At 42.2% G+C, this 23,986-nt stretch overlaps 1 protein-coding gene across 1 annotated transcript in view; it reads left to right on the forward strand.

Annotated features, from left to right (window-relative positions):
* Positions 1–23,986, forward strand: part of STX8 (syntaxin 8) — a 316,569-nt gene that overhangs the window by 126,377 nt on the left and 166,206 nt on the right. The gene's annotated exons all lie outside the window — the stretch shown is intronic.

Genomic DNA, 23,986 nt, shown 5'->3' on the forward strand with positions numbered 1-23,986 from the left:
GCTGGGATTACAGGCACGCGCCACCATGCCCAGCTAATTTTTTGTATTTTTAGTAGAGATGGGGTTTCACCATGTTGACCAGGATGGTCTCGATCTCCTGACCTCGTGATCCACCCGCCTCGGCCTCCCAAAGTGCTGGGATTACAGGCGGGAGCCACCACGCCCGGCCGGCATTTATATTTTTAAATGGTTGAAAAAAAATCAAGAGAATGCTATTTCATGGCACATGAAAATTATTTGAAATCCAAATCTTAGTGTTCATAAAAGTTTTTGTAAAAAAAAGAAAAACCCAGCCATGTTTGTGTGACTGTGTATTTTCTATGGTTGCTTTTGCATCACAACAGCAGTTCTGAGTAGCTGCAACAGACGTATGGCCTATAAAACCTAAAATATTTACCACCTGGCCCGTTGCAGAAAATGTTTACCAACCACTGGTCTAAAGTGGTGTTTCCCAAACCTTGTTGTGCCAGTGAATTATCTGGGGATCTTGTTAAAAGACAGATACTGATTCAGGAGGGCAAAGACAGGACCTGAGAGTCAGCATTTCTGACCAGCTCTCAGACGATGACCAAGTTGCCGGTCCTTGGCACACACTTGCATTTATAAGGTATTCGAGAGATGGGGGAGGAGGAGGGAGTTAGTGTGCTGTAGAGGAGAGATGATAAAAATTTTTAGAGTAGAAATGAGCTTTTTATACCTTATTTCAAAGGCCATTATAAGGACCAGTTGGTGCCAGCTCTGATTTTTACCTTAGGAAAAACTGTCTAATGATTTAATTTCATCATAGAATCTTTGCAATGGCTACAAACAGGGGAGTCTACGAGACTGGGAAAGTGGCTGGCCTGGTGAGATCTCCAGCTTAATTTCTTTGACTGACTATGAAAAGGCAAAGTGAGAGTATGATTTAGCAAGCAAGATCCTGAATTGCTTATAGATACAAGGCCTTGCCTAGCAGGGACAGCATTTAATTGAGTTTAATCTCTCTTAAATGGCACAACTGCTGGTTTACCTTTGTAAGAGGAATAAGGAACTATTGAGACCTAACATTAAATAAACTCATAAAGAATAAACTTTTAGCTGGGGTTTATAATTTAATTTGTACTTACTGAAAAAGCTACAGTTGTCGAACTTCCACAGTTTTGTTTTTTCACTTATGAGCTGGTTAAAAGATAATCCCTTCCCTCGTTGCTCTTCACTCGTGTTCATTTCATGCACATCCCCTCCCTGAAAGCTGTTGTATCCACCTTATGAATGGATGTATATTTGTCGTTGGATTTCCAGCTGCAAGTCATTTTAGTCCTGACGAGTGAATCCCCTTATTAATGGCTCCTTTAAGAAGTACTTTTGCTGGGGAAAGAAAAGAGAGAAATTAACCAGCCATTTTTGAGCAAGCCGATAAATGTTGGAGGCCATAGCGCATTTAGACAGATGAGTGAGTAATGTAATATTTAAGCAACCTGATATTTGCTATTGATGAATACTTGCAAGACCATAAAACTCATTAAATTAACAGTACAACTGCCTGCTCAGAATTCAGTGAGTGCCTGTAGTCTTGGTTTCCTTGTATTTCTCTACTTTGAACGCTTTTCATTTCAGCTTGTCACGGGCCTTTAAAGACATGATTTATGCTTCCTAGTACCCCAAGGAGGTTAAGTATTTTCGTATTTATTGCACAGAAGAGCATTCTGTGATTGCTTGCCTGTCCTAAAATCAGTTTGGCTGGAAAAGGACCTAAGAATTCTGACCTCAGCTCTACATCCAAACCAGGGCTCAGTGTTTGAAAAATGTGAGTCCGTATCTTGCCCAGAGAGTTTGTCTCATTCCACTAACCTGGGGCAAGAACAGATGGTGGGAGGCAGCATACAAACAATGCTGCTTTTTCTTTTGTAAATCCACCTAGATCCCCACATCGCAGAGCTGGGCCACATCGATACCGGCCAAACATCTTTCAGCTCTTTCAGATGTTTTTAGGCGGCTCTTCATCATCCACCATGTTATGTTGATCACAGTCGTCATTGAAAACCTGAGTAGGTCGAAGAGTCCATGTCTGTCCTAAGCGTGGTGGCGATCTTACCCTCAACAGTATTTTCATGTATAGATATTTTTCAAAATCAGAATCATTTTAGATGCCTGGAGACCCGTGTGTGCTTTCCGCATTCACTGTGCCCACTTCTGACTTGCCTTTCATGCAGGCTTTGGGTTTATTATGGCTAGCTCTCTTTTGGCAAGTCAAAGGTGGGCTACATTTTAAGAAAAACAATTTAGGACCCACGTATGTTTTTTCATTCACTTAACTGGATGGATTATATCCCTTTCAGCTCTAGCTTGCCTGAGGACCAGTGGCTTGATTCCCACAGTCAACTCCTAATGGGTTCCTTCCCTGCAGAGTCTATTTTTCTTCCATCACCCGCCCCCCCCCATACTACTCTCTCTTTTAATTGTTTTTAAAATTTTTTTAAGTTGACAATAAAAATTGTATATTATTAGGTACAATATGTTATTTTGAAATATGTATACATTATAGAATGAATAAATGGAGGTAGTTAACATATGTGTTACTTCATTTACCTAAACCTTTGAAAATACTGTTCTTGGCCCCTGTGGTGGCTCACACCTGTAATCCCAGCACTTTGGGAGGCTGAGGCGGGTGGATCACGAGGTCAGGAGATCAAGACCAGCCTGGCCAACATGATGAAACCTGGTCTCTACTAAAACTACAAAAGATAGCCAGGCGTGGTGGTGTGTGCCTGTAGTCCCGGCTATTCAGGAGGCTGAGGCAGGAGAATGGCTTGAACCGGGAGGCAGAGGTTGCAGTGAGTCAAGATTGTGCCATTGCACTCTAGCCTGGGCAACAGAGTGAGACTCTGTCTCAAAAAATAAAAAATAAAAAACCTTGTTGCATGATTTGATGCTCAAAAAACTCTGGTTGTTTTCTTTCTTTCTTTTTTTTTTTTTGAGATGGAGTTTCAATCTTGTTGCCCAGGCTAGAGTGCAGTGGCACCATCTCGACTCACCATAACTTCTGCCTCCCGGGTTCAAGTGACTCCCAAGTAGCTAGGATTACAGGCATGCACCACCACACCCAGCTAATTTTGTATTTTTAGTAGAGATGGTGTTTCTCCATGTTGGTCAGGCTGGTCTTGAACTCCTGACGTCTGGCGATTCACCCATCTCAGCCTCCCAAAATGTGGGATTACAGGCGCGAGCCACCATGCCTGGCTGTTTTCTTATTATCTAAAGGATGAAGTTAAAATTTCTTAGGCTATTACTTAAAGGACTCTTTAAATCCAACCCTAGTTTTCTTCTACTCTATGTAAGCTTCCTCTATTTCAATTCCATGTATGTCTTCTACTTACCTATTGTGATTCTAGGTGCTCTTTAAGCAATGCATATAAAGCCTTATGTTTTTAATTTGTTTGGGGAAACAGGGCATGTTTTCACAATCCAGGTAAGTAATGATGTAATGCAGCATGCATATCTTTAAGCGTAAACTAATGTATATGGGTGAACATCACTTAAATCCTGGTCTCTTTAGGACTCTGTCATTGGGTTTCTCTTATTCTGCATGTTCTTATTGGGGTCCTCTCCTGTTCCTACCAGCTAATGTATATCCTAATGCACTCCTATGCTCCAACCTTGTTTAGGTGTTGATGACATTTCATTCTATGCTTTTCTATGGATTCATATTTCCAACTTTACTCAGCATCTTCACCTGGAACAGTCCTTCAAATGCAACATGTCTAAAACACAGCTCAGTATCTTTCCCCACAAACTTGTTCCATTCCTTATGTTCTTCATCTTGATTATTAGTGTCACCCCCCACTTATCTTCAAGGTCACGGAGGTAGGAGATCAGCAGGACTTGTTTTCTGAGCACCAGTCACAACCCACTGATTCGAGAAAGATGTAGTCAAAGCAGGGGTAGGGGGGAGGTGCAGCAAAGAAGCCAGCTGAAACCAGCAAATGGTGATGAAAGTGACCTCCAGTTGCCCTCCCTGTTCATTAACATAAAGACACTCCCACGAGTGCCATGGCAGTTTATGAATGCCGGGACAACATGCCATAGCAGTGACCTGAAAGTTATCTATATATGCTTCTGGAAATGCCCCACCCCTTTTCCAAAAGGTCTAAATAAACCCCCTCTTAATTTGCATGCAATTAAAAGTAGATATCAATATAGCTAGCCAACAGCCCATACGCTGCTGCTCTGGACACACTGTCTATGGGTTAGCCCAGCTCTGCAAGGAACCTACTTCTACTGCACACTACCACTCACCACTGACTCACCCTTGAATTCTTTCCTGGGTGAAGCCAAGAACCCTCCCAGGCTAAGCCCACCTGCCCTGCATCAGTGAGACATCTGAAGCCAGTCACTGAATTCAGTTGATTTCACCTCTGAAACTGTCTCTCACATTTTTCTTCCCACCGCTACTGCCTTAATCTACTTTAATCCGAGACCCTGTCTTCTCCCTCTGGGAATTATGGCTGTGCCTAGCTGGGTTTCCTGCTACAAGTCCTTTAGAGCTCCACTCTGTCTTCCCCTCTGCTAACACAGTGTCTTAAAAACAAACCGGATTGTGTTGTTTTCATGCTAAAATCCCCTAGTGGCTTCTTGTCACATTGAGGATAAAATAATAACTTTAGGGCCAGGCACAGTGGCTCACGCCTGTAATCCCAGCACTTTGGGAGGCTGAGGTGGGTGGATCACAAGGTCAGGAGATTGAGACCATCCTGGCTAACATAGTGAAACCCTGTCTCTACTAAAAATACAAAAAGTTAGCCAGGCATGGTGGCATGCACCTGTAGTCCCAGCTACTCAGGAGACTGAGCTTGACCCCAGGAGGTGGAGGTTGCAGTGGGCCGAGGTTGTGCCATTGTACTCCAGCCTGGTAACAGAGTGAGAACTCTGTCAAAAAAAAAAAAAAAAAAATTCTGATTGTGGTGTTTTCATGCTAAAATCCTCTGGTGGCTTTTTGTCACATTGAGGATAAAATAGCAACTTTAAGATGCTGATATATGAAAGCCCGTTTCCCCCATAGGCAGCATCATCTGTTCTGTAGCCGCACTGACTACAACAATCCATCTCACCGCTCCTTACCTTCTTCCATGTTGTTCCCCCTGCTTATGATGCTCAAGAAGAGCGTCTTTCTTACCTAAAAGACACATGCAGCCATAGTTCCAATGTCATCTTCCCCATTAAACCCTTCCTCACTTTCCTAGGAAGAGTTGGCTCCTTTTATGGGTCCTCACAATATTCTGTGGAGCAGCTAAAGTTTTCACTGTTTTGGAGTCCCACACTCCCTTCCCCCATTTTAATATCTGTGACCCCCTAAAGTACTTGGTGTATTCCTTAAGAAAAGGGGGTAATTTTTTTTCATTCTTTTTTTCCCCGTATACAAAAAGCTGTACATATTTAATGCATACAATGTGATGAGTTTGGAGATAGGTATATACTCATGAAACCATCAGCACAGTATATGGAGAAGGAACTAATAGGCAGTTTTTGACTGAGTGAAAGAATGAATGAATGCTTCATGAGTGACAATGTGGGCTGAAGAGCTTGAGAAAGGCTCAGTGATGAAGGATCTTTGATTTCATCCCAAACCACTAATTGGGCATCTGTGCAATGCAAGTGCTCACGACACAGCTATGAAGTGGAAATTATTATTTCCGTTTTGCTGATTTTGAAACTAAAGACTTGGGTTATTCGGTTAAGACTGTATAGCTAATAAGCAAAGGAGTTGTGATTTGAACCCACACTGGCCTGGAGTCCCGCCTTATGCCTTGTCTTCCACATCAAACCGCTAGCGTCAAAGAATAAATCTTAGGTGTGCATTATGAGGATAGTGATTGCGAGATTATAAAGCACTGGGGAGCTCACAAAGGATGCCTGTGGTTTTGTAGAGGACTAGAACTATTTTCACAACTGGTTTCCCTGACTGCATCCATATCTGTGTGGCCTTAATACTGTTTGACTCACAAAGGAAACCTGTTGATCCAGAGTGAACCAGTTCAAACTTTCTTCTGCTCAATCTCAAGAGTATTCCATGGAGGAAAAAGTTTTAAACTGCACCTGAGCTATAAACAATTTATTCTGAAGGTAACAGTGTTAGTATTCCAGTACATAAACCTTTAGCTAATAAAAATCAAAGTAGCCTAATTTGGAAAGTACACAGAAAGTTAGAGGGAAAGCTTGTAAATGTTTTCAAAGACTCTGTATTTAATTCTATCACCAGCTAGCAAAATAAATAGTCCAGCTGCTAGTTCTGAAACAGACACGTGTTGGAAATGAAACGTTAATAGTTGAAATGCATTGGTCATTCAAAATCAAAAGGAACATGAAGTACACTTTCTAGTTTATGAAAGACAAGGTGAAAGTTCCCAAAACACATTTGTGGTAACTGCATTTAAAATTGCTTCCTCGTCTTTTATTTTAGTGGCTCATATTTAGTGTGCATATGTGTGACTCTGAGGGCATTTTTTTCTTCCGATTTAGATGCAAGGTTTGGAAATAAATGGAGAATGGAAATCGGGAGATGTTAAATTCCACTTTTCCATGTGTTGTTTGCTGTAGTTTGTAAGCTGTATGCCAGACTTTTCTGAGGAATGGGAGGTTACTTTCAATAATGTGCTAAGATTGACCTGCGATTTTAGCCAGCACATCTGCTTGCAAGCCCTGGCCTTCTGTGAGGAGGTTATACTGGAATTAATTAACTCTGTTTTGTATTCTGAAATGTTTGCTTCACATCTTGTTTTACCATAACAAAACTTAACAAAATCAATTGAAACTTTTAAAATTTTTCCTTAAAAAAAAAAAAAAAAAAAAAAAAAAAAAAGCCAGGTGAAAAAGAAAATCTGAAAAGCAGTTGTTTTCCTGCTTGAACCAAACTTTCAAGCTCAAGCATTAGATTTAGGATTTATTTCTTCAAATATTTCTTTTTAGCTTAAAATTATGGTGAAGTTTTCTTTCCTCCATTACATTAATGCCATTTTTGAAATGTTGGATTTTATTAGAAAATAAGATTGACTTGAGAGGAGTATCCTGTATGCTGTGATATCACAGCATTACAAAATGTTTTGTGAACCAAAATGTTGTCCTAGGAACACTCTGACTTCAGAAAGGAAAAGGAAGGGAGGTTTCTGGGAAAGTTCTGCAAACATAGCCTTGACCCGTATTTGGGGACAGTACAGCACTCATGGCCTTAACACCACGACGTTAATGCCAGAAAGTTTGGCACTATTGTTGTTGCTAACCTACTATTTTTTTTTTTGAGACAGAATCTCACTCTGTTGCCCAGGCTGGAGTGCAGTGGCATGATCTTGGCTCACTGCAACCTCCTCCTCCTGGGTGTTCAAGCTATTCTCCTGCCTCAGCTTTCTAAGGAGCTGGGATTACAGACACATGCCACCACGCCTGGCTAATTTTTATATTTTTAGAAGAGATGGGGTTTCACCATATTGGTCAGCCTGGTCTTGAACTCCTGATCTCAGGTGATCTCCCCACCTCGGCCTCCCAAAGTGCTGGGCTTACAGGCGTGAGCCACCACACCTGGCCAAACCTACTATTCTTAAGCAAACCAGCCTTACCTTATTACTTTTCTCAGTTCGTAAAATTGGGAAGAGGACTACCTTCTATAACATAGCCACAGCATCAGTCTCATGACTGTGTTCTCTCTTCCTTAAAACCTGCTACCCAATGAAATGCTCAGTAACTCATGATTTATTAAGAAACCAGCAAAACCCACTGAGCCCAAGTGTCCATCAACAGATGAATATGTAAACAAGATGTACTATGTACTTAAAGTGGTTTATTATTCAGCCATAAAAAGAATGAAGTTTTGATACATGCTATCACATATATGAACCTTGAAGACATAATGCTAAGTGAAATAAGCCAGCCCCCAAAAGACAAATATTATATGATTTCACTTAGATGGAATATCTAGAATAGGCAAATTCATAGAGAAAGTAAGTAGATGAGAGGTTACCAGAGGCCAGGGGCAGGGGGAAATGGGGAATTATTACGTAATGGTCAGAGTTGCTGTTTGAGATTTTAGAGTTTTGGAAATAAATAGTGTTGATGGTTATACCACACTGTTAGTGTAATTAATGCCACTGAATTATACACTTAAAAATGGTAAAATGGCAAATTTTGTTTTATATGTATATAATCTTAAAACAATTAAAATTAATAGTATAACATTCCAAAAACCATGTAATTATACAATTTAAATGGGTAAATTTGTGGTTTGTGAATTATGTCTCAATAAAGCTGTTTTAAAAACCCCACTGAGCATAGTAAGGGAGTGGGATGTTCTGGTTAACTGAATGTTCTGGGTAATTAAGGATTAATATGTTTGCACTGAAACTGACCAGGTAAATGGTACCCTTTCATGAAATATGAGGCTATGAACTTGAAAAACATGTTTTGTGCCTCGTTGGTTGTATATTCTTTGAATTATGTGTCTTTAGAAATATGACACTTTGCTATCAACAGAGCCTCTGAATAGACCTGTGCTGTCCACTATAGTAGCCACAGGCCACTTGTGGCTATTAAGCACTTACAATGTGGCAAGTCTGAATTAAGATGTACTGTAAATACAAAGTAACACTGAACTTGGAAGATATGGTACCAGAAAAAAGGATTCAAAATAGCTTGCCAATAATTTCTATTTTGATTATATATGTAATGATAATATGTAGGTATATTGGGTTGATTCAAAATATCTTGCCAATAATTTCTGTATTGATTATGTATCGAAATGAAAATACGTGGGTATATTGGATTGATTCAAAATATCTTACCAATAATTTCTATATTGATTCCATATTGAAGTGATATTTGGATATATTGGGTTAAAATATTCTATTGTTCCTTTTTACTTTTTCAAAGTTACAGACATGGTTCACATTACATTTTTATCAGACAGGACTTGTCTAGAAATCAGACTGATCCACTCAGGGTTAGCATACCTCAAGAGGGATTAAGAATCATTTCTGGTGACTAAGCAGAGTACAAAAGAATTGCCCCCCCCCCCCATCTGATTCAGAGGTTTTAGAAACGGGAGGAGACTTGGGAAAGGGCCTTCTCTAACTAGGTAAGAACTCTGAGGAGTCAACAGTCACTGGTTGTAGGAGGACAGTTTTATGTGCTACAACACTTGATTCCGTAGCCCAGGTTAGCTCAACTGAAAAGCAGAGGAATGATGTCAGTATATCCTGAAGGTTAGATTGATCCAGAGGCCGTTTGTCTTTGGCCAGAGGAGTGGGAATAGCAGGAGTAGAGTTACAGCCTTCAATGAGAAAGGAAAGAGCATCACAGGCAGCAGACACGCTTTTCAACTCTGTTTTAAGAAAATTAAAAATGAGCACCTGCACCCAGGGCTTTCTCTCCAGGGCAGGCACCCCCTAGCCTCCTAGGACTCTGGGCTCCCGGCAGGGTCTTCCCTCTATGTCCACTTTAACATAGCTCCTGGCTCAGAGCTCCACTGTGTCTGTGAGCCAGCAGTTGCCACTCTGTCATTATTTGTGTGTTTAATATCCCTCAAGGCAGCTGCAGCCACAGCCAAGCTGCTTGCCTAGGCTGTCCAAGTCATCCCCCTAGGTATTAATTATTCTTTTGGTTAGTGCTCTGGTTACAGAGTTACATAGGGATTGAGTGGTCTCCCCCAACAGTGTTTTCCACCTCATTATTTTTCAAGTGCAATTTTGTAGGATGTGAGATTTTTCAGGAATGTACATATCACATTATGGCAGAAATACTGACACAGATTTCGTCCTGCTCCTTCAGCAGATAAGTCTTAGGATGCCCAGGTGACTGCCCACCACACTGGGGAGGCGTGTTCCTGGCGTCACACAGCAGACTTGGGTTCAGACTGTTGTGCATGTTGATCAGGTGTGGTTGGATCAAGACCGCTACTCCTGTGATATGGTATGATAGATTTGTGGGCTGCCTGGGAATGGGCCTGCGATATGTACAACGTCATTTCTATGGGAACGTGTATTTGGGCATTCTTGAGTTCTAAATAACTAAGCCAGGAATATACTTTTGGAATTTATTCTCTCTGCAAATTGGCGAATACCCAGAAGCTTCTAGATGACAACGCTCTTACTTTCACCTGAGCAAACAGGAAATGTGAAATTTGGGAAGCTGAAAGTAGTTCTAAAAATCATAGAAATTCAAAGGTAATTAGTGGTAAGATGAAAATTTCAGACTACCTTTGTGTCTCTTAACTGGTAAGAGATATACTGGTAATACTAGATGTATCTTTTACTAGATATAACTTATATTGAAATAGTTTGTTTGCTCAGTGTGAAAACCTCTGAAAATCTTCAGAGAATAAATTTTACCACCCTTATTCTCTATTTTACTTTATTTTTTGAGACAGCCTAGCACTGTCACCCAGGCTGGAGTGCAGTGGCACCATCATAAAGTCATTTTAGCCTCTATCTCCCAGGCTCAAGTGATCCTCCAGCCTCAGCCTCCTGTGTAGCTGAGACCACAGACGTGTGCAACCATGCCTGGGTAATGTTTTAAATTTTTACTAGAGACAAGGTCTCACTATGTTGCCCAGGCAGGTCTTTATTTTTAATTTAAATTTATTTTGAGATGGAGTCCCTGTTACCCAGGCTGGAGTGCAGTGGCACGATCTTGGCTCACTGCAACCTCTGCCTCTTGGCTTCAAGCAATTCTCCTGTCACAGCCTCCTAAGTAGCTGTGACTACAGGCACCTGCCACCATGCCCAGCTAATTTTTGTATTTTTAGTAGAGACAGGGTTTTGGCATATTGGTCGAGCTGGTCTCAAACTCTTGACCTCAGGTGATCCACCCACCTTGGCCAAAGTGCTGGGATTACAGGCATCAACCATCTCACCTGGCCTCTGTCAGGTTTTGAGCTCTTGAACTCAAGCAATCCTCCTGCTTCAGTGTCCCAAAGTGCTAAGATTACAGGTGTAAGCCACCATGCTTGGCCCCCAGTTCTTTATTAGCATAGAAGAAATCCTTCAAAATGTTGAAATTTAGCATTTTGGGGCTACTTAGGCATTGTATCAGATAAAAGATCGTTTAGCTTCTAATAGGGTGCTTTTTAGTGGTTGGCTGATCCTATTTGAGAAGAGAGATACAGTTATTATAGGATGAAGGATGAGACTTTGGAGCCATATTTCAACTGAGAGAGAGAGAGAGAGAGAGAGTGTGTGTGTGTGTGTGTACGTGTGTGCGCATGCACATGCACATGCTCAAAAGAGATTGAGACCGGTTCGTCTGTAGACGTCCAAGCCTCTAGATGTGTGTACCGAGCTTTTTTCTGGCCTGGGCCGAAGTCCCTAACTCCAGCATATGGTGGGGATCTGAGCTTGGAGGGACATTAGTGGACTATTTCAGATTGTCTTCCATGCTTAGTAGAAGCTGTACAGTTTGACTGTCACTTAACTGGAAGAAAGAACTAAATGCTGTACCACAATTATTTTGCAACTATTTCTGAAGGTAACGTCTTAGCACATTGAAGTTTTGATCATGATGGAGTGTAATGAATATTTTTTACATGGTTTGCTTTTCACTGTGGAAACCTTTTGAGTGATAACGTTTAAAGTCCATGTCGTGCTTAGTAGCTCAATGGCTGGCAGCCATTATCATTAAGTACAATTATTATTATTATTATTATTATTGAGATGGAGTTCTGTTCTTGTTGCCCATGCTGGAATGCAATCGCACGATCTCAGCTCACTGCAACCTCTGCCTCCTGGATTCAAGCGATTTGCCTCAGCCTCCCAAGTAGCTGAGATTACAGGCACAAGCCACCACACCCAGCTAATTTTATATTTTTAGTAGAGATGGGGTTCCTCCGTGTTGGTCAGGCTGGTCTTGAACTACTGACCTCAGGTGATCCACCCACCTCAGCTTTCCAAAGTGCTGGGATTACAGGCATGAGCCACCATGCCTGGTCATTAAATGCAATTATCAAGTGGAGTGCCCCCACCTTGCTTCAAGTGCACATCTTTATTTTAATGACAGAGGAATCATGTTATTTACCATTCAGATATTAACAATATATATATATGTGTATGTGTATATATATATATATATGTATTTTTTTTTTTTTGAGACACAGTCTCACTCTGTCGCCAGGCTGGAGTGCAATGGCCCAATCTCACCTCACTGCAACCTCTGACTCCCTGGTTCAAGCTATTCTTCTGCCTCAGCCTCCCGAGTAGCTGGGATTACAGGCACATGCCACCATACCTGCCTAATTTTTTTGTATTTTTAGTAGGGATGGGTTTTTACCATGTTGGCCAGGATGGTCTCGATCTCCTGACCTTGTGATCTACCCACCTCAGCCTCCCAAAGTGCTGGGATTACAAGCGTGAGCTACAGCACCCAGCCAGTTTATATAATTTATAAATATAAATAAGTTTTCATGTATTAGATGATTAAAATGAATGAACCTGGACAGGAGCATATGTGATAAATGAAGTTATTGAGATTTTTGTAAATCTAAAGTATTGAGATTTTTGTGACATTACTGAGATTTTGTCGAATGATGACTACCTAAAAGACATTCTTGCTCTGTACAGTGTTGGATAATATAAGTAGTGTTTCAGACAAAAAGTCAGCTGATTAGAAAGAACATATTGACAAGAGGCCAGATTTGCTCATAATACATAAGATTTGAAAAATATGCTTTCTGTTAGTCAGAAACTATGACCTGCGTCCCACCCCATAAAAATCCTGGTCATTCATCAGCATCAGCCACAGGTGCTGCCTCATTCATGAATCTTTTCCTCTGCTTCCCCAATTGGAGATGATCTCTTCATCCTGTATACTCTGGCACTTTTAACCTCTCTTGTGTTATGTGGTATTCTTTGCTTTGGATGATTTATAGGTTTTTTTTTTCTGAATTCTACTAAATTCCAAAGTTCTTAAGGGAAGGGGACTGTTGAATCTTTGCATCCTCGGAAGATATACAAAGTGCTTTGTACCTAGGCAGCACCAAGAAAGATGATATTTTCCATTTTTGATTGATTCCTCAGCTAAATTTGTTTGTAACTTTTTCTGTTTTTTGGAGACAGAGTTTCACCCTTGTCGCCCAGGCTGGAGTGCAATGATGCGAGCTCAGCTCACTGCAACCTCCGCCTCCTGGGTCCAAACAATTCTCCTGCCTCAGCCTCCTGAGTAGCTGGGATTACAAGTACCCGCCACCATACCCGGCCTATTTTTGTAGTTTTTTTTTAGTAGAGACAGGGTTTCACCACGTTGGCCAGGCTGGTCTTGAACTCCTGACCTCTGGTGATTCACCCTCCTCAGCCTCCCAAAGTGCTGGGATTACAGGCATCAGCCACTGTGCCCGACCTGTTTGTAACTTTTTCAAGAAAAGACACTATAAGTATCTGCCATGCCCCAGTGTGCCGTCCAGAATGCTTCTATGAGAAAGCTGATTCTGTAAATAGAGCTTGATCAAGAATGGACCAGGCATGACCTAGAGGGAAGAGGAATAAGGATCTGGAAACCAGAGTGTCACAGTGGAAGAAGAAGGGGTGAAAGAGAATGGAGGCAGAAGGAGGAAGGCCAGGCGCTGCATGTCAGGCAGGTCTGACATGAGGCCCCAGGCAGAGAGAGGCCTAGAGGAAGTGTGAGTAGGTGTCTGTAGTGGGTTGATCCTCTGCCTGTTGATAGGGAGCTTCCGCAGCAAGTTCTGGGGACTGAGGAAGAGGGTTGAAGGATAAACTGGTTGAGAAAGTAGGCAGGGCCTCAATCTTGCAGGGACCCAAAACAAAGCAGAAGCTTAGACCCTAGGGAAAGAGGAATGTGTATGTTTTGCACTGGGCAGATGCAGAAATTCCCTGCTGCAGGGCTGCCCCGCTAGTATTCTCTTGTCAAGTCTCAGGACCGACGGCCAGCCCAGCTTCATAACTTAGGGGGTCACCCAGCCAGGGAGTCCAAGGTGTTGCTAGAGTTGAGGGATGAGGAAAATACGATCTTGGAGCAATTCTTTCACGGCCTGTGGTAGGTGGCAGTTTTATGAGGTCGACACATCTGGAAAATGTTTAGGGACCATCAGGATGCATAGATAAACCCTACAAACCAACCTGTCATGGCTGACTTGTGTGCTGAAGCCTAAGTCACCGCCATAGCAAGCTCTGTGGCAGAAGATTTGCAGTGTCCTGTGGCTGACAGATGTGGTATGCTTCTCGGTAATAATCAGCGGAAAACGAGGATCGCAACTCAGCCCATGACTGACATGGATGGCATCTTAAAAGATGGTCTGGTGCAGTGTCTAGCTTCCTGGCAGAAAAACATCTAACCTGTGGCACAGTGTTTTTCTTTTATCTTTGGAGGATCACTGACCTGTGAGGGTAAAAAAATAAGTGAAAGCTCATAAAAATATATAACTCATGTTAGGTTTTAACATAGCATTTTGCTTTGAATTTTCTTCCTTAAAAGCATAACATTTATTAGATTGCTTCTTTATTATTACTTCTAAAAACAGACTTATAAAGAAGAAAACTAAACAGACCATAGTTTCCTCATTTAGTTAACACCTATTGACAGTGCTAATAAGGAAGTGCATGTATAAGGTTAGGAATTACAGATCGTACAGAAAGGTACAAAATGAAAAGTGAAAGTTTCTTGTGATTCTGGGGAAACTTTTACCCAGATATGTATATATGCACTTATTTATGGGTTATTTTTTAAGGAGAAAGGAATTTATACCATATGCATTGTATGGTTTTGCTTTTTTAGCCTAATTAATTCCAGAGATGCTTCTTTATCAACATGTACAGATTTATCTGATTCTTCTGATGAGCTGCACGGTATTACATAGTATGCGTTTTCCATCATTTAACCAGTCCTTTAATGATAGACATTTTATTTGCAGTATTTTTCTTCTCTAAACAGTGCTTCAGTGACCATTATTACAAGCTGATTCGGAAAATCACCACTTCTGAAGATAGATGGTATAAACTAGGGGTCAGCAAACTTTGTCAGCAAAGGGCCAGATAGTAAGCTTTGTGGACAAGGCCGTGTGATCTGTATTGCAGCTATTCACCATTGCAGTTATAGTGAAAAAGCAGCCATCGCTGCAGAAACAGAATGTGGCATATTCATGCAATGGAATATTATTCAGCCATAAATAGGAATGAATACTGACACATGCAACAACATGGATGAACCTTGAAAACATTATGCTAAGTGAAAGAAGCTGGACACAAAAGGCCACATATTGTATGATTCCGTTTATATGAAATATCTAGAATAGGCAGATCCATGGAGACATAACTCAGATTGGTGATGCCAAGAGCTAAGGAAAGGTGGTGTATTAGTCCGTTCTCCCATTGCCGTAAAGAACTACCTGAAACTGTGTAAATTATATATAAAGAAAAGGGATTTGATTGGTTCATGGTTCCACAGGCTGTACAGGAACCATGGCCGAGGGAAACTTACAGTTATGGCAGAAGGCAAAGGGGAAGCTGGCACGTCCTACATGGCTGTAGCAGGAGGAAGATAGAACAAAGGGGGAGGTGCCACACTTTCAAACAACCAGATCTTGTGAGAACTCTTATCAGAACAGATGGGGGAATCCACCCCCATGACTCAGTCAGCTCTCAACAGGCCCCTCCTTCAACATGTGGGGATTACCATTCTACATGAGATTTGGGTGAGGACACAGGGCCAAACCATATCAGGGGGCCATGGGGAGCAGCTGCTTCATGGGTATGGGTTTCCTTTTGAAGTGAGGCAAGAAGAGTTTGAAACTAGATGGGGGGCGAGAGGTGATTATTCAATGTTGTGGATGTACCAAATGCCACTGACTTATTCAGTTTAAAATGGCTGATATCATGTTATGTGAATTTCACCTCAATAAAAAAACGCATAGTTGACACCCAGGAGCAGAGTTAGGGATAAAGCAGCCATGGTAAATGCATAAGCATGGCTGTATTCTGGTACGTTGTATTATAAACCTTATTTATAGCAAGAGAAGGCATGCCAGCTCTGGCCCGTATAATCTGCAAAATAAAAATTTATGGTAATGTGAAGGTTGGATTGGGGATAGGTATAGGATTGAGATGTAAGGACTCGAGTCAGGGAAACGAATTAGGAGGCTATTATAGGAGTCCAGTTGTGTTTCTTCATTTTGGGGGAGGTCATAGAGCCCTCTGAGAAACTGCGGAACAATGGGACTCGTCTCCATTTCTACCCCCAATGTGCTTGTGCACATGCACATAAATGTTGCCTATGAATAATGTCTGTTCACAATTCTAAGTTTAGAGAGTCCATTCTGATTGGATGAAATGAGAGTGTACATTCTCACCAATAGAATGAAGACTGAAAATAAGCCACTGGAATATTCAATTAGGCCATTGATTATCTCGGCAGGAACACCATTTCAGGAATAATCGCTCCTCAAGCTCAGTTGTAGTGACTCATGTGTGTATGAGGATTCAAGTTGTGGGGACAGAATTGTAGACTAGCCTCTCAAGAGGACTGGCATTGAAAGGAAGAAGGAAGCTTCGTAAGCACGAATGTGAGGGCTGGTTTTAATAGAAGGGAGAGGTTCGAGCATGTCTGTGGACTGAGAAACGGGCCAGAACTGAGAAAGTGAAGATGCAGGAAAGGGCTGCAGGTGGGCCACAGTGGCAGCAGATAGGTGGAGGGTCCTCCCTGGAGGAGAAGAGGAGACGTTTAAAATGGAACTGATAGGCACCTATAGGTAAGGTTACCAGTGGAAAGAAGAGAACTAACTTGGCAGAGTCTTGCCCTTTAGGAAATAATTGATGAGAACACCTGCTAAGAAGAAGGGAAGTGGCTGTGGGGTCACAGGTTTAAGAGAACTACAGAGGTTCAGGGCAGCTGCTGTGGGCAAGGATTTCTGAGTCCCTGGTGGCTGATATTGAATATAATTGATGAGCTTCTAGGACTCCTTCAGTCAGTGAATATTTCCTGAGTGTGGTGGTCGCTGTGCCATGGGGTTACCCATCTAAGAATACATGTTGAGCTCATGCCTTTCTAATTTTTCACCAAGAATGTTGTAAGAGAGACTGTGAGAAGTGTGACTAATTCATCCCAACAGCCAAACACTAATATTACAGAATGGGTTTAAGTGGGTTTAGCAGATTGATTCTAGATAATTCAATGCCACTGCGCAATACCACAGTAATTTAGTCCAATGGGCAATGAGGGTAGCCTTTATACAATTACTGGAAAGTTAGCCTATGTCAAAAGAAAAGGTTTCTACACAGATGGTTTCCCATTTCCTCTGAAGTTTAGTGAATCTTATGGGATTTTGCAGTATGTGTTTCTGCTCACTCTCCTCACCACCTGTTTTGTTTGTTTTAAAATCAGGTCCGTAAGAGCAAAATAGAGCTCCATGAGCGCGGAAAACACAGTCTTCTCAGTGGAGGTGTAAGTTTGAGGCCTCATCCTGAGGTCGTGACTGTTTTTGGACCCAGTGATCATGTAAAAAGCTAACAGAAAGGTTTTCACTGTGCAATGTAAAAAGCTGTTGGAATTCTTAGAGAGAGCATTCTTGATACTTAATCTCTGTCTCCCATTTGTTGTCCTTTTTGCTGTTGAAATTCAACTTCCACCCTTCTCCTGTGAATGATCCTAGCTGGTTCCATGTATTTTCTGGGATGTGTAGTCCACTTCTCAACATACACCTTGTTAAAAAATGATCAGGCCAGGCATGGTGGCTCGCGCCTGTAATTCCAGCACTTTGGGAAGCTGAGGCAGGCAGATCACAAGGCCAAGAGTTCAAGACCAGCCTGACCAACATGGTGAAACCCCATCTCTACTAAAAATACAAAAATTAGCTGCGATTGGTGGTGGGCACCTGTAATCCCAGCTACTCGGGAGGCTGAGGCAGGAGAATTGCTTGAACCTGGGAGGTGGAGGTTGCAGTGAGCTGAGATTGTCCACTACTCTCCAGCCTCAGTGGAAGAGCAAGACTCCATCTCGGAAAAAAAAAAAAAAAAAGTGATTGATTTTTATGAGGTTCTTATCAGGTAAATTAGAAACCATTAATTCTAAATTAAAGCAATTAACGGTGGTACATGCCTATAGAATCCAAGCTTACTTCAGAGGCTGAGGTGGGAGGATCACCTAAGGCCAGGAGTTTGAGATCAGCTTGGGCATTATGGTGAGACCTTGTCTTTAAACAAAAAAAAAATTAATAAAATAATGAACTGGGCATGGTGGTACACACCTGTACTCCCAGGAGGAAGACTGAGGCAGGAGGATTGCTTGGGGCCAAGAGTTCTGGACCAGCCTGAACAACATAGTGAGACCCCTATTTCTACAAAACAATTTAAAAAAAAATTAGAGATGATGGCACAGGTCTGTAGGCCCAGCTACTACAGCCTAAGGAGGCTGAAGTGGGAGGATTGCTTGAGCCCAGGAGGTTGAAGCTGCAGTGGACTATGATGGTGTTACTGCGCTCCAGCCTGGGTGGCAGGGAGAGAGCCCATCTCTTTAAATAAAAAAATTTTAAAAAAGATGAAAGCATTCATTCTCAAAATGTCCCCGCCCACCAACTTTTTTTTTTTTGAAAAATGGAAAGAACATGGTAAATGCATTCTCTGAGGAGAAAGTAGTCCATTGCCATTAGTTTCTTGAATAAAACCTTAGATGATCTCTGCTGGCACACTGTTAGAACCATCTCCTAATGGGGATGTATCCCATACTTACTGTTAGTTCTCAGCTTTCACTGCATATTAGAATCACCTTGAGAGTTTTTTTCTTTCTTTTTTTTTTTTTTTTTTTTTTTTTTTTTTTTTTTTTCTTTTTATTTCACCTTGAGAGATTTTAAAATCCTGATGTCTGGGCTACACCCTATACCAACGAGAGGTTTTTTCCCTCCTGACACCAAATATAGGGTGACCTTTTCAATACCAGTTCTCTGATTCCTTGCCATCACTTGGGTGTGCTACAATTCAGTTCAATTCTGACTCTATGGTCATGGAGGCAGACCATGACCATAGAGGGCTGCCCTCACTTCAGATACCAGTTGCAGCTTTTTGTGCCGATAGCCCTCATGCAAATATGGTGAATGTTCTTACCCGCCGGACTTTCTGTAGGACGTGTGGCAAGCACCAACCCTACAAAGTGACACAGTACAAGAAGGGCAGGGATTCTCTGTATGCCCAGGGAAAGCAGCATTATGACAGGAGTCAGAGTGGCTATGATGGGCAAACTAAGCTGATTTTCTGGAAAAAGGCTAAAGCTACAAAGAAGACTGTGGTAAGCCTTGAGTGCGTTGAGCCCAACTGCAGATCTAAGAGAATGCTGGCTATTTAAAATGCAAGCGTTTTGAACTGGGAGGAGATAAGAAGAGAAAGAAGGGATCCAGTTCTAAGTATCATCTTTTCTTTTGTTATGAAGACAATACAATATTAAGTTTATGTTTAAAAAAAAAAATAAGATACCAGTTGCAAGCATTGAGTCTCCACTTTACCCATACTTCTGTCCAACTTGGCTACACATTGGAGGTTCCCACAACCTTCTACCAAGTTTGATAATTTGCTAGAACAACTCACTGAACTCAGGACAATGCTATACTGTTATCAGGGATACAAGGAACAGCCTGATGAAGAGGCACTTAGGGCAAGGTCCAGAAGGGTCCCAAGCACAGGAGCTCCTGTCCCCATGGAGTCAGCGTGCGACCTCCTTCTGGCACAGGGATGTATTTGCCTACCCAGAAGCTCTCTGAGTCCCATCATTTAGGGGTGTTTGTAGAGGTTCCGTTGTGTAGGCATGATTGATTAAATTGTGGACCATTTGTGATTGGCATCAGTCTCCCATTTGTCTCACCTCCCTAGAGGTTGGGTTTGGGGGCTGAAAGTTACAATCCTCTAATCACATGGTTGGTTCCTTTTGGAGACCAGTCCCTATCCTGAAGAAGCTACCAAGGTGCCACTGAGGGTCGCCTCATTAGCATAAACTCAGGTATGTTTATGTTAGGGGCTTAACAAGGAGTTTGTTGTGAATAACAGAAGACACTCCTGTCAGTAAGGAAATTCCAAGAGTTTTAGGAGCTTTGTGCTAGCAACTGGGGACATAGACAAATAGATTTTTTTGCCAGCTAACTAGATCAGAATTTCTGGGAGTAGGAAACAAGCATCTGTAATTTTAAATCTCCTTTACCTTATTCCAGTATGCATCTAATTTTAGAAGCATTGTCCTTGGCAATGGTTTTATAGGCTTAGCATTAAAGAAAAAAAAAATACTAAAGTTTTGGCCCTACCTCTGTAATCACCCAATGCACTCTTTATGCCCACTACACAGAAAAAACCAATTCACTGAGACAGTGTTATTGCAGTAGAGAAAGAGTTTAATTAATGCAGAGCTAACCAAGCAGAAGGACTGAAGTTTATTACTCAAATCAACTTCCCAGAAAGCTTGGGTTTTCAAGGATAGTTTGCTAGGCTAGGGGGCTTGTTAATCGGTGCTGCTGATTGGCTGGAGAGGAACATGTAGGGGTGTGGAAAACAGTCCTTGTGCTCTGAGTCAACCTCTGGGTAGGGGGCCACAGGACCAGTTGAGTCACGAGTCACAGGTGTGGGTTGAGACAGTTGGTTGCCAGAATGCGAAAGTCTGAAAAACATTTCAAAATATCAATCTTGAGTTCCACAATAATGATGGTATCTATAGGAACAATTAGGGTAGTCAAATCTTGTGACCTCCAAACCAATGGCTGGTTATCCTCTAACTGTGCCTACATTTTAGCAGAATTCAAGTGCCTCCCATAATCCTAATCTCATGGACTTTCATTAGTTTTTTCAAAGGTGGCTTCAGTCCCTGAGCAAGGAAGGAGTTTGTTTTAGGGAACAACTATTATCATCCTGGCTTAAAGATTAAGCTACAAACTAAATTCCTCCCATAGTTAGTTTGGCCTATGTCCAGGACTGAGCAAGGACAGGCAGCCTGTGAGGCTAGAAGCAAGCTGGAGTCAGCCATGCTAGACTTCTCTCAATGTCATCATCTTTGCAAGGCAGTTTCACCCCAGTCCAATTAAATCAGGATCTCTGAGAAGGAAGCCTAGGTAAGGTCTGACTTAAAAGAGCCCACATGCTTTTAATGTGCAAACACGGCTGAGAAGCAGGTGTAAGACATCATGAAACATTCCTATCAGCACAGCTCCAGAGACACTTAGAGATGGGAAATGAGAGCTCAAGGGAAATGACTGCCTGGAGTTGCCCAAGTGGGGTTCATTATAAAGTTGTAAATAAATCCAGGAGAACTCATTACTGTTACAAGCAAGAGGGGCCAGGACAAAGACTTGAGAAAACTCCAAAGGAAGAAAGGGTGCCAACATAGAAGCTAGAAATGGGTTATATGTTATCTTGGGATTTGTAAATGAGAGTTCCAAAGGCTGGGCAAACAGCCCATTTCAAAAGCCATGAAGAAGCTAGATAAGATGATCCAGAAGAAATGCCATTGCTTTTGTAACATCATGTCCCAGGGTCATGGATGGGTTTCATAGGAGTATGCAGAGTAGTAGAAGCCAGGCTCTAGGACCTTATTTAAGGCTATGGGTACCAGGAACTTGTTAATGAAAAAGAAAGGTGCAAACTAACACAGGAGAAAAGTAGGGAGTGTGTCAATATCAAGTGAAAGATCTTGAGGTCTCGTTGTTTTGTTTTTGTTTTTGGTTTTTTGAGACGGAGTCTTTCTCTGTCACCAGGCTGGGGTGCAGTGGCGCGATCTCAGCTCACTGCAACCTCTGCCTTCTGGGTTCAAGCGACTCCCCTGCCTCAGCCTCCTGAGTAGCTGGGACTACAGGCACATACCACCACACCTGGCTAATTTTTTGTGTCTTAGTAGACATAGGCTTTCACCTTGGCCAGGGTGGTCTTAACCTCCTGACCTCATGATCTGCCCGCCTCAGCCTCCCAAAGTGCTGGGTTTACAGGCATGAACCGCCGTGCCCAGCCTCGTTTTATAATTAGGTTATGACACAAGGAGAGGAAACCAGGCTGGTGTTTTTAAAGGCAGAAGGAAAGGTGCCTGGAGAAAGGGAAAGAGGATTGAAGATGTTAGAAAAAGAGGCTATCGTCCACCAACCTTGTCACAACTGTGTATTGAGGGCTGTTGTCCTTCTTCAGGCTGTGGGGGTAGAATGCAGACTCAGGCATCAGTTTCCAAACAAAGCAAGTATCAAAAGCTGTGTTTTGTGGCTGGGTAAGAAAGAAGACCAAATACAGACACCGACAGATTTGTGCCTGACTGGTTCTCGTGGTTGACTCTGATTAGAGCAGTCTCACCCTGTGACACCTCTAGTGTCAGCTGTAGTTCTAATTGAGGACCTCAGACAGCTTACTCTGTCACCTCGGCTTCACACAAGTCCCCTAGCCCAAAACGTGATTGTGAGACAAGTGCCTGTCCTTGAGCTGTTTGTTACCAGTTTGCAATGAGGTAAGTACAATACTGAGAGTAAGAATTCAGACTTTTATAACACTTGGCGTTGTCATGACATCTAATTATACTGTGAGTGGGCTCGAATTTAAAAATTTAATTTTCTAAACTAATTTAATTTTCCTAGTAAATCATTTTTGTTGTATTTTGCAAAAGCTTTTGTCTGTGACAGATTGAAAATGAAAAAAAGAAAATATTCTGCACCACAGAGAGTTTGAGAAGCAGTGTTCCAGCCCCTTCCCTCCAGTTTGACTGATGCTGTGTGCTTTTCTTATGGAAATTCTGTAGCTACCACTTATCTGGATTCTCTGCTGGATTCTCGCCACTTCTTGGATGCTGGCATTTGCCTTCATATATAGATGGATGGATGGATGGACGGATGGACGGACGGACAGATGGATAGGCGGGTGGATGGATGATTGGCTGGATACATGGGTGGATGGTTGAGTGGATAGGTGGATGGGCAGGTGGGTAGATAAGTGGATGGACAGATGCATGGGTGGAAGGATGGATGGATGGGTGGATGGATACATACATACATACACACATGCATACATACATCTATTCATGGCTGTCCCCGCACATTCTTTCTGAGCACAGCCCTCCATGTGTGTTGGTAGTCCACTTCTCACAGTTACATTTGGCCCCACCTTCACTCAGACGCCCTTGCTCTCTGGCATCTTGGTACTCATCTATTTATTCTGTGGGTATACGTGGTGTTGGGGTAGTTGAAACACTGGAAACTTGGCAGTAGTTTTTCAAAGACAGGCTTGTTTCTTTAGATCTGAGGTAGATACGAGTAGAGGGGGAATAAAACGATGGAGAATAAAGGCTACCATTGAAAATCCCTTAGCTCCTGCCTGTGAAATTACAATCTGATGTTCAGGAAGCCCTTTTCTGCGTGCACAGATATAAGTAACCTACAAGTCTTGAGAAACAGGTCTCCTTTATGTTCACAGTTCTGTGTTCCTAAGAATTCCCGAGAATCACGACTCCATGTCCCCCAGCTATCAGCCTAGGGTGTTAGCCTCTCTGTCCACATTTTGCCTTTGGGCAGTGCTTACTAGTTGATGTGCAGTAACAGAGTAGGGGGTTTGATCTGCCATTCTGTCTGTCTCCAGTGAAAAGGCCCACTTAGCCCTGGTCAGTCAGCCTGTGAGCAAAGAATTTCCTACTCATAACAGCTTGTGTGAGCTCCGCTCCCTGGTGTTGCTCCTGTCTGGTCTTCCACCACTGACCTGGTTCAGCTCCCTGTTACATCTCAGTGCTATTATTGCAGAATTTCAGAGACTGGAGAGACCATTGAGGTTGCAGAAGGAGTTTATTTTAGGTGTACATTGGCCCAGCTCAGAAACAAAATGGCTGAGCCTTTAACAAAGACAGGGCTTGACTTTTTTTTTTTTTTTTTTTTTGACATAAAGTTTTGCTCTTGTTGCCCAGGCTGGAGTGCAGTAGCCCGATCTTGGCTCACCGCAACCTCCACCTCCTGGGTTCAAGTGATTCTCCTGCCTCATCCTCTCGAGTAGCTGGGATTACTGGCATGTACCACTACACCCTGCTAATTTTGTATTTTTAG

Source organism: Cebus imitator, unplaced genomic scaffold (genome assembly GCF_001604975.1).
Source record: "Cebus imitator isolate Cc_AM_T3 unplaced genomic scaffold, Cebus_imitator-1.0 Scaffold72, whole genome shotgun sequence".
Classification (NCBI taxonomy): domain Eukaryota; kingdom Metazoa; phylum Chordata; class Mammalia; order Primates; family Cebidae; genus Cebus; species Cebus imitator.